This window comes from Peromyscus eremicus, chromosome 6 (genome assembly GCF_949786415.1).
Source record: "Peromyscus eremicus chromosome 6, PerEre_H2_v1, whole genome shotgun sequence".
Taxonomy (NCBI): Eukaryota; Metazoa; Chordata; class Mammalia; order Rodentia; family Cricetidae; genus Peromyscus; species Peromyscus eremicus.
In genome coordinates this window covers 95,299,758-95,312,940 of record NC_081421.1, presented here as the reverse complement: position 1 = coordinate 95,312,940, position 13,183 = coordinate 95,299,758, and the positions used below count along the sequence as shown (strand labels likewise).

Genomic DNA, 13,183 nt, shown 5'->3' with positions numbered 1-13,183 from the left:
GCTGGCACCCTAGGGAGGAAGGGGGAGGCTGATCCTTGAGCTCATCAGTGAGCCCTAGGTCCCAGTGAGAGACCTCGTTTCAACAAAAAGAGGTAGGGCCGGTGAGTTGGGTCAATAGGAAAATGTTCATGTTAGGCAAGCCGGATAGCCTGAGTTTGATCCCTGAAATCTACAGGAAAGGACAGAGCCAACTCCCTAAAGTTGTCTTCTGTTCTCCATATGTTTCCTTGCCTATACTCACACAAACACATCATACACAGCATGCACATGAATGTGTGTGTGTGTGTGTGTGTGTGTGTGTGTACATGCTCTCTCTCTCTCTCTCTCTCACACACACACACACACACACACACACACACACACACACACACACACACCCCAATAGTAATAAATAAAAGCAAAACATTTTAAAGGTAGACAGCTCCTGAGAAATGGCCAAGGTAGACTTCTGTCCACATGCAGGTTCACCTACATAAACTGGCAACCATACTCACACAAAAAGTAAGAGAAGCTTCCAGTGAGAGAGCACACTATTGATCCTGAGTAGAAGAAACACATGAGCTTTGAAAACAAGATAGAAGTTGAGGTGATTACCATTGTGGTGGTTCAAACAAAAATGGCCTCCATAAGCTCAGATATTTAAATACGTAATCCCCAGTTGGTGGAACTGTTTGGGAAGGGTTAGGAGATGTGGACTTATTGGAAGAGGTGTGTCAATAAGAGTGACTCTGAGGTTTCAAAAGGCTCGCACCATTTCCAGAGTCTCTGCTTCCTACATGTAGCTCTGACAACATGAAAATCCCTGAGTTCAGCCACTGGTAAGGTCTTCGGCTCTGACATGCTGTTGTCACTAATGTGATCTTTTCATAGACAAGCAAGAACGCTCTAGTTAGGGTCTGACTATTCATACCCAATGAGGAAATGGAGGCCATCTTTATGAAAGAACCCCTAGGTCTTTCCCTTCCAGGGGTAGCAGGTGCCCTCTGCCCTCAGGACCGTGCCTGCTGCAGGGCGGTCAGGCTCAGCTGTCATAAGTACTCAAAGCCCTGTGTCCGTGTCTATCTATACAGTGATTGGCATGCCTCTGTTGTCCCTGGTGCCTCGTCACTGCAGTGTCAAGATAGTGCAGACTTATAAATCCACAAACTAGTCATGCTTTCCTTTGTTAAACTTTCTTTTATTTTCTACAATAAGAAAGGAGATTTGGGAAAGATACTTGGCCAAAGGGAAAAGTTACTCAGAATCCAGAGAGCTGGGATCAGGTCAGGAACCATCCTTCCAGGGGACATGTTTATTATCTTTCTGAATAGCCTCTTGGATTTCTGACTGTTTTGATTTTAACCCTCAAACTGCATTGCAGCCTCGTTGATTTTAACCCAGAACTGTATGTCAGGGTCAGGCCTAAAATGCTCAGACTGCAAATTACAAGCATTCATGGATTTACTCAACAAATGTTTCTGGGCATCTACTCCATGACTCTGGACAACATGCAAATGAGGAAACAGTCAGACTCCCTATTCAGGAGCCTCTTACGCTCAATGGAAGCAAAGAGCGAGGAACAATAAATATGCATAATAACATCTTGGGGCCTGGTCAGTCTGGTGGAGAAACCAGTGTGAAGCAAAGGACACAAGGGTGTCTGGTCCTCGGGGCTATACACGTACCTATGCAAAGGTTTTAAGGCTATTTTCTTCATTTCAGAAAAAGCTCCTTGGTAATGTACTGTGTAAAGGAAGACATAAAAGATTCAGATGTGATCATATAAAAGGGGTTTCGGTAACAGAGAAAAAACAGGAAAAGCCAAGGCCTAGACACCAGAGGGCCCTTGTCCTGACTCCCTGGTGATGAGAGGGCCCGTTGATGAAGCTAAGTGAGACGGGTTGACATCTAAATTACCTTGACATCTGGAATTCATTCAAGGATGCCACTTGACAATGTGAACAATTTTCCCAAGATTTTATTTTAAATTATCGTGATCACTTTATACATTTGTTCAGATAAAGCATAAAAAGATCTTTTTTAAAAAAATCTCATTTTCTCCTCAAAACATCCTGTCACTGAATGACAGATTTAATTTGATTATCCCAGCAACTAACAAAAGATATGACACACAGTAGACATTCACTAAATGTGATTTGAATTAGCAATGTGACTTAGAATTCTATGGTACGACGTTAACTCTCACTGAAGCGCAGAGGACAGACACAGGGAGAGAGATGTGTCCTCTTCTCCCCATACCCTAATTTGCATATATGTGTGATTTTTTTTTTTTTAGGCTGGTTCACTCTTCCCCTGCCTAATTCTTTCATTAATTTCTTCAACATCTTTCTTTGCAATCAGTTTATAGAATTTAATTTGTTCTGTCTTCAGAAACTAGATCACAAATCCTACCAGAATAATGTGAGAAGGGAAGCGATTCAAAGTGACAGTTACCTTCCTTAAAAATTAAATCTGCCTTAGTGTGTTATGGTGCTGTAATAAAACAATCCACACTGTTGTATGATATTTTGTTTGTGTTCTGACAAATTAAGCTTGCCTGGAGATAAGAGGGCGGGGATAGCCAAGAGTTAACCAAGGAGGCCAGGCAGTGGTGGCACACACCTTTATTCCCAGCACTTGAGGAAGCAGGAAGATGAGGAGTTCAAGGCCACCCTGGGTCGATCCAGTCTAAAAGAGGAACAGAGCTGGGCGGTGGTGGTGTACGCCTTTAATCCCAGCATTTGGAATCTCATACCTTTGATCCCAGCACTCGGGAGGTGGAGACAGGATCTGGCCCATTCAGTCTGAGGATTTGTAGGGAAAGGATCCACCTCCCCCACCCCACCCCAGTTCGGCCTGAGGATTCATAGAGACAGTATCTGGCCCATTCAGTCTGAGGATGCGTAGAGACAGGATCCCCCCATTTGCTTGGAAGATTCAGAGGTAAGAAGTGACTGTGGCTGCTCTGCTTCTCTGATCTTTCAGCTTTCACCCTAATATCTGACTCTGGGTTTTTATTGTTAAGACTAATTAGGATCATGCTTTACCACACTGGTAACTGTTACATGATAGACTCTTTCTGTCAATCTGGAGGCTGGAAGGTGGCAGCAGCAGCTTCCATGTGCACCAAGGCCCAGGCATTTCTTTCCAGATGGATTTGTTGCCACAATACCAGGAAGCAGATGCTAATGTTACACCCTAACTTGTGGAAGGGACAGAAAAGGCAGGCACCATATCTAGTTCTGTACGGGGACCCCAGTTCATCTAGGAGATCCCCATTTTCATGACTCCATCATCCTACAGCCCTTCTGGTTATTATACATGGGTGACTAAATTTCAATATATGAACTTCGGTAGCACATTCAGATCATAACAAAACTCAACTTTTCTACGTTCTTCCTAGTGGCTTTCTGATCTCATAGGCTCTGTAGGTTCTAGAGAAATAAAGCTGCTAGGCAAAGTAGACATTTGTGTCTTTTTTTCCCCAGCTTATATCAGTGAAAATTATGAAGCATTTTAATCCACCTAAAACAAGTTGTGCAGTCTGGTGTGAAGCTATGCAAAGGGGTTCAAAAGACTAATCCTGGGTCTGTATGAACCATTCATAGCTTACAGATCTCTGAGAGCCTCACTTTCCCTCAATAAGGGCTCTTATCTGACAGTAATAATTTACCCACCCGCTTGATTTAACTATTTTGCAATGTATATCTGTCTCAAAATATGACACTTTACACTGTAAATGTATATAATTTTTATTTGTCAATTATACCTTAATGAAGTTGAGGGGTTTTTCTTTCTTTAATTATATAGAAGACAAAAGAAAGCCACACCAAGATTATGTAATCAGAGATCTGGAAAACTGAATAAACTTTGTATGTGGGAAAAGCTTGTCTTTAAGAATTAACAAAAGTACTGAAGTCCTTGAGAAGTGAGAAATAACCAGGATTCTCATGGAGACCAGCATGGCCAGAGCCAGGTGACCAGGAGGACAGTGACAGGGGATAAAACTGAAGCCAGACCAAGTGCTAGAAACCAGATGCAGTGCTTCCAAAGAGCCTGACTGTTTGAATTCACACTGTGAAAAATTTCTTGATGTCAGCGTGAAGGACAGAAGACATCTACTGGGAAAAACACTATTTACTAATTCAAATAAACTCACACAGACATGGGTGCTCACGGTTGTAAACTCTAAAACTCCTGTTCACAGAGGTGAAATTCACTGTTATATAATTAACCATCCAGTTCAAATTAGAACAGTGGCTATTAGCATTTTTATGCCCAGGCACAACCACTACCTCTGCCTAGCCCAGACACTATCCATGCATCATATGGACCCCACACCCATGTCTCATTTTCCCCTCACTCCCAGACCCTGTGAGCAGCCTGCATTCCCTCTCTGTGGATTCATATACTGCACATAAATAGACTCATGCAGTCTGGGACATTCCTGCCTATGTGTTCACTTGCTTGCTTGTAAGGTTTATCTGTACTATGACATATATTGGTTCATTGGTTTCATGGGTGAATACTATCACATCTATACATGTACCACAATCTGTCCATCCATTTATTCATCAGTAGGCATTCAGGGTTGTTTTCATGATTTGGTGATTATGACTCTTGCTACTAGGAACTAGTGTACAAACATTTGTCTAAAAACTTTTCAGTTTTTGGAGTATCTACCTAGAAGTGGAACTACTGAATTATAAAGTGATCCTATTTAATGTTGTAAGGAACCACCAAGCCATTGTCCTCAGAGGCTGGACCATTTTCCAGTATGAAATGGTGATTCTCCAGCCACCTCTGGACCCCATGGTCACCTGCTTCCTCAAACTTGCCTTCCCGAGGATGGAGCTGCCTACATATGCTATGTACTTTACCTGTCCAGGCAGTCTGATTAGCTGCTTCTCCCAGCCAGGCTGAAGTGAACTTTTATACTTTTAACTATGGAAAAACAATTTTTGAGGGAGAAAAACTGAAGTTTCACATCTCAGTTTGATTCTCAGAGAAAAAAAAAAAAAAAAAAAAAACAATGTCCCAGTTTGAGACACTCATGTGAGAAGAGTCCCCTCTCAGTCATGTGGGAAGAGTCTCCTTCATATCTTCAGCTGATCTGGTTAAGCCCCCTGAAAACAAGGAAGGCAGTCAGTATGACTCTACTGTTAATGATGTTAATCTCCTCCAAAAACAGCCTCTCAGGTACAACTACCTGGGTAACTCATCTCCCGTTCAAACTGAAACAAAAAACTAAACCCAGAGTACATCCATGCCAGTGAAGTTCCCAGAACTGCTACCAAATTCACCTCAACCTCAAAAGTTAAATTGTTTATAAGACTTTTAATTTGAAAATACACAATGTCTATTACTTAAGTTGTTCATGGAGCTGTTGACTACCTCCTGCCTACTATACATCAGGAACCTACTAAGATAACAGTCTTCGGCACATTTTCAGATGCTGAAGAAAAGAACAGGTCCATAAATGAACTAGAGCTACTTTGAATTACCAGCATTCCAAATCAGGAAACGCACTGCTAATGCTTAGAGCGTGGTGTGGTGCCACATACACAAAACTCACCCTGGGTCTTGCTTCAGGAGGACTGCTCAGTGTCTGGGTTAGAACCCAGGAGTCTACATTCTGGTAAGCTTCTTGTGTGATCTACTGCTACTTAAGAGCAAATCTTTAACTTATTGAAATCACTATGCTAGTGTAACTCTTTTCTATGTAGTAGATTTATGAGATGTAGTTGACAGTTTCCTAAGGGTGACACACTAGGATTGTGAACTGTTTTTGCCTATATTTCTTTTCAATCAGTCCTGAGAAGCACTGACACAGGACATACTTTCTCAAAAAAAAAAAGTGAAATAAAATGTTTTCTAATTTTATTTTTCAACTTGAGTTATAATGACATTTTTATCAAGATTCCAGTTTATAAAAACAAAACCAAAGAGTAAAAGAATACTCAAGTAAATGAGCATACAGATGCTCCACAAGCCTTTTGATTTCATGACTGATCAATCAAAACTTTACTCCTATCCCACTAAACAAACATGCTTGCATGGCCGACTCCTAACATCATGCTGAGACACAGTAAATGTAGCTACTGCCTCATGGAGTGGATAGCCTCAGCCCCAGTTTGCTTTTAAAGTTTAAGTGGAAGGATGCTGAGGGCCTTTTCCATGTGTGTTTGTAAGTACTTAGCATTTTTACTTCTTAGAAAGACTAGATGACATTGTTTACATGTTAAAGTATGTTTATGACATATAAAATCCTTTTCTCAATAGTTAAATGATAAGATGTAGCTAATAGTCCCCTAAAGATACTGTAATATAAGGATTTGTGAACTGCTTTGTATATTAATTTTTCCTTTTAAAAGTACATCAGTATTTTGCCTGTGTATGTGTATCAGCCAAACACTAAATAAAATATGCATAAAAATCTCAAACACCCAGTGAAGAATAACACTTAATAATTTTCTGTTTCCTAGTTACAAATCATTTTTGCCAATCTCAGCCCAAAAACTGAAGAAAAATAAGCCTCAGCATATAATTTAAAGTTTATACATAATGTATGTTCTAGATGAGTTAAAAGATGTGGCAATTTAATATTACTATGTAACTCTTTCCCCTTACCTTCCACACAAACATATATGTCCTTACTCTGCTAACACAGAGCAAACATAAAAAGTGTGAATATTCCTGTGGGGAATGAAGGACTCGATAACATCATTTAGAAAGACTGGGAACCCTATGATGGTTCCTGTCACACAGCTGATTGGGGCACCTCCTTTTTAGTGCCAATAGACACCCACGTTACTAAGGAGACATTTGGAATACCGCCGGAAACTGTGGGCATATGTTTTTTTTTTTTTTTGTTTTTTACATGGGTAGCAAGAGGAAACAGAGATGGAATCTTGTGGCAAGGCAAAAAGAAGTTTTCAAGCTTGGTAAAAAGGGCAACCGGCCCTCCTGGAGCCACAGCTCCATTTCTACATGTTAGGGCTGTAGGGACTTGTAGCTGCTTCTCCATTTCATCTGAAATGGGTAACACAACTACACTGAGTAGCTCTGATGTTTGAATTCGTACGTATGTGACATAAAGACACAATACAGGTCTTTACGAATAGCTACCCAATTGCTTTTATTTAATTCAGCAAATGTAGGTGCTTACATTTTTGACAATACATATTTTCCCTCCTGCTCAAAAGCATACTTGTCCTAGTTTGGTTTCTGCGGGTGTGATCAAACACTGACTAACACAACCTTGAGAAGAAAGGGTTTATTTGCCTTGCACTGCTCTGTCGTAGCCCATCACCAAGGAAACTCAAGGCAGGAACCTGGTGACAGGAACCAAAGTAGAGACCACGGAGGAATACTGCTTATTTCCTTACACCCCTCGGGTTGCTGAGCCTACTTCCTGATACAGCCCAGGACCACCAGCCTAGGGTGGCCCCGCACACATCACTCAGTAGCCAAGGAGATGCCCACAGATGTGGTCCCAGGGGACTCCTCAGTTAGCTTCCCCCTTGTCAGGCATTTCTAGTTTTTGTCAAACTCACTAACTAACTAACTAACTAACTAACACAGACAAACTAACCAGCACAATCTCAACATATAAAACATCTTCCTCATCTTTGATTGTCTTATAAGCCTAGTCTATTCACTTACAAATGATGAAGTGGTTCAAAATATTATCTAGGTGGTATAAATAAGAAATGAAAAATTAGCAGATGTTCTCCTGAAGAGTGTCACACATTTGCGGAATATAAAAACGACTCATACAAAAATGTTTTGCAATTATGTTTAATTTTAATTTTTGCGCCTCATTTTCTCTCTTTGGTATACTCATTCTGTTAAGGAAAATTGAGTGAAATCCAAAGACACATAAAAGCTTCCATTTGACTCAATCCTTGGAGCTCAATTTCTTTAAATTAGATCTGTTTTTGCCTTTAACCAGATCTTGCAAATGTTCTTGACTTTGCATAATGAGAACTTGAAAAGCTAAGAAAGAACAGCATATAGATTAGACTTTAAAAATGATTTTTAAATTTTTGTGAATTATGTTTGAATGCAAATGTCTTACAGTTTTATTGGACATTATGTTCCCTTTCAGTACTCTATAAAGCATTTTCAAATCTTCTGCAGTTTGTTTGTTTATTAAAAAGTGAACAGAATTACTTGACTCTCGGGATGGTTTCTTACTATGTAAATACAGACATACAGAGAACAAGATTTATGTTTGTCAAAGTGAAAGGAACTCAAATGTACAATAAGCAGAAATGATCAAATCAATTATAGTACAGCCATTTGATGTGAACAGTATTCTGCATTGATTAGAAGGTCTGGTTTGGGGTGAAAGGATAAAGCCCATCCACAGTATGCTATTAAATAAAGAGTGCAAACCTATTCTTTTCATTCTAATTTTAGCATACTCTAATTCCTCTTTCATAGCACAATGGCTATCTCTATGACTCTGATTTGCCTATATCCCTTTATATCTGCGTGTATACAGATTGACTTAGTTATTGAGTAGTAACAATACTATCTTAATGGATGACTTTAAAATGTCTTATTTTAAAAGTAATCAATGGTATATGGAATTGTAAAAATTTACCATACTGTTAAATACATGCTATATTTTAGAATTCCTAAAAATAAAAGTACTACTTTTCAGTAACGAACACACTTAAAACTAAGTGCCATGCTTTCAAGGCTCCTGCACTAATGTCTGAATAGGCACGATTATTTGCCTTTTCCATCAGACTGTACTCCCCAGAGAGGGCTTGCTTGCCCAAAATCTATGCAGTATTTTGTTTCCGTTTTAGTGTTGTAGCAATAATTTCATTTACTGCTAGTCTTTGATACTGTCACATCATTTTAGACATATCACAAATAGAGAATAAAAACAAAGACTCGTTTTTTAATATTTGTTCTTAGTGATGAGCACGCTACTTCAGGTAATCACATCATTCCAGTAATAACAAGCTTAGGGAAAAGGATGTTGTCTCAAAACATTCCTGGGTACTTAAACTTTTTACACCAAACCTTCAGTATATTTTAAAACAATGGAAATAATGCATAAATATGAGACATTTTTTTCATGCACATTCCCAAAATCTGGTTTGTAAAATCAATTTAAGTATGAGACGTATTGCTGTTTATCCTAGGTACACAAATACCATCTGGACACAAATTTCCTCTTTACCATGTGTTGACTACTCAGTTTTTATCCCTATGACCAAATATCTGGGAAACCTTAAGGGAAGAAAGATTGCTTTTGGCTTCTGGTTTCAGAAGCATCTTCACAGCAGAGGGTGTGGGGGGACAGAACAGTGCACTGTAATGGCCCACAAGTAGAGAAAGGTGGTACACAGAGGGATCAGGGCACCATACAACCCCCAAGGATAAGGCCTAGTATCCTACTTCCTCCAGCCAGGCCCCACTCCTCCCTTTGTTCACCTTCCAGTAATGCCGTCATATTTTGAATCCACCAAGAGTTGGTCCAGTCAGTGAGTCAGAGCCCTCAGGATCCAGCCACCTTTAGAATGCCCTCACGGGCATCTCCAAGCATACTTTACTAATGTTTTGAACACTTCTCAGTCCAATCAGCCTGACAAATAGGATGTACCATCTTACCATACATGGCATAATTAGTATGACCATATGTTTCAGTATATCTTCTAAGTGTTTGAGTGTTTGCTTTTAAAATATATTATAAATGTGTGAAATATTCAAACTGGCAACCACAGGGGTAGTTGAGTCATTGGAATCCATATATTCTAGTTGTTAAAGATATTATTTTGCAGGAACTTAATTTAGCTTCCAAGGCCCAGAAATAAGAGATTTGTTTGTTTTCTCCTAACAAACAGTGATCACAACTATACATTTAAAAAAATCAGCATATAGTCACAAAACATTCACTGAGGGCTGGTTCCAACAAAAAGGGCAGAAGGCAAAAGGAAGGAATGTTGGCTTCCCAGTTTTAAGATAGGGTCATTTGAGATGCAAAAAATAATTTTATAGAAGATTTTGAATGTTTAGCCACTGAGTGAATAATAAAAGATGAATTGGAGTAAAATAGGAAAAGAATCAAGGTAAGACTTAAGTCATACAGGAAAAGTTAGCTAGAATGTTCAACTGGAGAGAAACAATGACAGGAAGAAAAGAACAGGCAAGGAAGGGCAGAAGAAACGTTGTAAATCAAATAAAGACAGCACACTAAACAGTGAATGGATGCATGGGTGGGTGGGTAGGTAGATGGATAGATGATAGATAGGTAGACATGATTGATAGGTAGATGCTAGATAGACAGGTGATATATAAATGATATTTAAAGATAGAGGGTAGATAGATAGATAGATAGATAGATAGATAGATAGATAGAAGGTAAATGATAGAAGGCATAGGTAGAATATAGCAAAATAGTTGTTAGATAAATAGTAGGTAGATATTATAGATGATGGATGGATGGATGGATGGATGGATGGATGGATGGATGGATGACAGATAGATATAGATGGATATTTTAATGGCTTTTTAGCAAAGTTCACTAAACACTCCTGTGTGGTGATATATTATGTACCCTAATAAACTTGCCTGAAGATCAGAGGACAGAGCCAGCCACTAGATTAGACATAGAGGCCAGGCAGTGATGGCACACACCTTAATCCTATCACTCATGAGGCAGAGGTCCATCTGGATCTTTATGAGTTCAAGACCACACTGGAAACAGAGCCTGGCAGAGGTGGTATACACCTTTAATCCCAGTACTGGGAGGCATACACATCCCAGGAAGTGATGTCTGGGCAGAGAAAGGTTTATAAGGTGTGAGGAAACAGGGACTCACTCTCTTGGGGCTAAGGATTTTGTAGAGGTAAGAGCTAGTGGCTTGCTGCTCTGCTTCTCTGATCTTTCAGCTTTCACCCTGATATCTGGCTCTGGGTTTATTTTATTTTATTAAAAGACCATCTTAGATTCCCACAACACTCCCGAATGTGTGATTCACCCTCATTACACTCTGAGTTAGAAGACCATCTGAACTTTATAAATGAAGACCAAGCTCAAGCAAGTACCGCCGAGTTTCTTCTAGAACTCGGTGGTCACAGCATGTCAGCTGTAGCGACGCTTGCAGTGGCAGGGATGGCCGAGCAGTAAGCTCAGTGCTGCTCCCGGATTACGTTCCAGTCACTGCACCAACAGCACAAACGAATTGTCTCGTTTAATCTTCAGACAGAGCTCTGAAGTGAGTGTTACTACCCGGACTTTAAAATGATGAGACGTGGGGCTTTGAAAGTTTAATAACATGCCTGAAAGTGGAAAGGGGGAGATCCAGAATTCCAGTTAAGACCAGCTGACGTCTAGGCCTGTCCTTTTAAAGACTGCACTGTAAGTGCCACAGGGGCTGAAAGGAAAGGGCACAGAATTTACACCTGTGCAGCCCCCTCCCTGCAACAGAGCCTAGCTCGTCAGCTACTGCGAGAAAGAAGAAATCCCCTTCCTCACTGCTGCACATTCACGCATCCAGTTTTTCTTCCTGTGCTCATCCTATGCCCCACCCTTATAAGAACAAGACCTTACCTCCCGCTAGTGACACTGACATCAATTAAGCTTTACACTCCCATAGCTCGGTGTGGAGATCTACCTGCAGGCCTTCCATCCATCAGTGTCATGTAGACCAGCTTAGTACATCATTCAGTCATGCATAGCAAGGAGTTAGTTCTTGCAAATGAAGAAATGTTAGGAAAACAATTATATACTTTCATTTCAATAATCAATGATTGATTAGATGAGTTGAAGTTTGGGAAGAAAGAATTTCTTCCTCTGCATATACACAGTCTCAGTTGCATTCTGACGAAGCAGGCAATCATCGTGTGGTTACTAAATAAAAAGATAGAGACTCTGAACATGGCAGTTCAGGTACTGCTGAGCATCCCTTCTGCTATTGAGAACACAAGGTTAGTTGTGGGCCTGGATGTACTAAAGGAAAAAAGATCTGGATAGAAGGTCACCACGAGAGCCTAAGCTATGTCTGTGCTTTTAATTTAGGATCTTTTTGCTTCAGTCTCCTCATGCATAACCAACAGTTCTATTTATGTTTGGTTGAGGTGGACACTAAGTTATAAAGACACATACACACACAGGAAGAGGAGAGAGAGAGAGAGAGAGAGAGAGAGAGAGAGAGAGAGAGAGAGAGAGAGAGAGAGAAGGAGGGGAGGGAGGGAGAGAAGGAGGAAGGAAGGAGGGAGAGAGAGGAACATAGTAATTGGAATCATTGGAATTTAAATAAGAATCAGGAAGTAAAGGAGAAAAAACCACGTAAGTCCACCAAATACTCACAGACAGCAGAATTAAAAATAAAACCAGGTTTCTAGCTCACCCCCTATGAGAAATGCACTGTGTGTACTCTGCTTGGGGACAAAATGTTTACCCACCACTGGCAAAATGCTTGCCCTGGCTTAGACAGAGGGGCTATTTATTTTGACTCCTGACTTCAGTTCATCACAGCATGCATCAGAGCAGAGTTTACATCATGACGGCCAGGAAGCACAAAAGCACAGAATGAGAGCCTGCCTACACTAGCTGGCTTTCTCCATTTTTTTCTCATCTATTCCAACTTAGTCCCAATCTACTGAGTGATGCTGTTCATATTCAAGAGACCACGTCTCTTAGCTAATCCCACTTGCAGATCCTCTCATAGACACAACCAGAGGTGCACTTTATTAATCCCATAGGATTAGTAATAATTAATCCCATCCAAACCAGTCCTCAGTCAAGATGAACCATCATGGACATCTGCTTGTTTTAATGGGCAAATTGTAAATTTGCTTTACCCTGATATCTTCTTTTGAATAGCAATCATTATCTTTTGGGAATCTCAGATTTGAAAGTTAAGAATTTTGTGTTTTGAAGAACAAAGATATATCTGAGAAATGCCAGTGTGTTTTTTTTTCCACATATGTTCTTGCCAAGCTTCATTTAAATTGAATGTCCTTTTGGAATTGGTTATCTATGTCCCTGAGGGGTAAAAAGAGATATACATTCCTTTCTTCATACATATGGATTAAACTTTTCTTTTCACAGGTAACATTTTTTTCTTCTGATTTCTTACGGACTAAAGTTTTAGTACATGTATGTGCTATATAATCTCAACATTAGCCACACTCCACCATTGGATTTGAAGAGTGCTTTTACTCTTTGAATGTATATA

General features: G+C 40.0%; 1 protein-coding gene across 1 annotated transcript in view; it reads left to right on the top strand.

Annotated features, from left to right (window-relative positions):
- Ndst3 (N-deacetylase and N-sulfotransferase 3) overlaps positions 1-13,183 on the top strand; it is a 139,168-nt gene that overhangs the window by 25,894 nt on the left and 100,091 nt on the right. The window lies entirely within an intron of this gene.